This window comes from Cavia porcellus, unplaced genomic scaffold (genome assembly GCF_034190915.1).
Source record: "Cavia porcellus strain 051 isolate PalLab524CR breed Dunkin Hartley unplaced genomic scaffold, mCavPor4.1 scaffold_31, whole genome shotgun sequence".
NCBI lineage: Eukaryota > Metazoa > Chordata > Mammalia > Rodentia > Caviidae > Cavia > Cavia porcellus.
In genome coordinates, this window is record NW_026947514.1 from 16289155 (window position 1) to 16289842 (window position 688).

The 688-nt window shown below is 34.6% G+C and overlaps 1 non-coding gene across 1 annotated transcript; it reads right to left on the reverse strand.

The window, feature by feature from the left end:
- Window positions 1-222: 222 nt before the first annotated feature.
- Window positions 223-329, reverse strand: LOC111757606 (U6 spliceosomal RNA). The gene has a single exon (XR_002791911.1). It is a non-coding gene; the product is annotated as a U6 spliceosomal RNA (small nuclear RNA).
- Between the last annotated feature and the right edge of the window lie 359 nt (window positions 330-688).

The following is a 688-nucleotide window of genomic DNA, read 5'->3' on the forward strand; positions in this document are numbered from 1 at the left end:
TATCTATATCTATAGATGGAATTTTATCATTTCCAAATCCATATTCTCCTCCTTTTCCCCATTACTCTTCTTTCTTACCGCATCACTGAGACATCTACTTCCCTGTTTCCTATCATCTTTCCTTTCTAAAAGTTCTTTAATTTGTTCATATTTTACGCTTTTCACATGAGAGAAACCATGTCACAACTATCTTTACGTTAAAAAAATGACTTACTTCACTTAAAAAGTATGGAACATCTCACAAATTTGTGTCATCTTTGCACAAGGGTCACGCTAATTTTCCCTATATTGTTCCAATCTTAATATACATGCTGCCAATGTGAGTGCACATGTAGGGATTTGTTTTGAAAATATAATGATCAAGCATTCTTCAAGTCAGGTCACCTCGCTGGTACTAAATTTTTTCAGTGGTTTATTGCATGCTTTTAAGCAAATCATGGTCAAGAGGTGAGAAGCTGCACCTTGAACTCTATTTACTGAAATCGTTCCTTCTGCTTTCTCCCTGTCTCTGCTCACTTCAAATGGTAAATAGATAACCCGGTGTATAGTCTCTGAAAAATCCTTCAAAGCTTACAATTTTCTCTAATTCCATCTGATTATCCAGACTCTTTATGTTATAAGCACAACTATCTGAAATTTCCCCCACAGCACTTAATAAGTATTTTGTAGAATAAGTAAACGTATATGA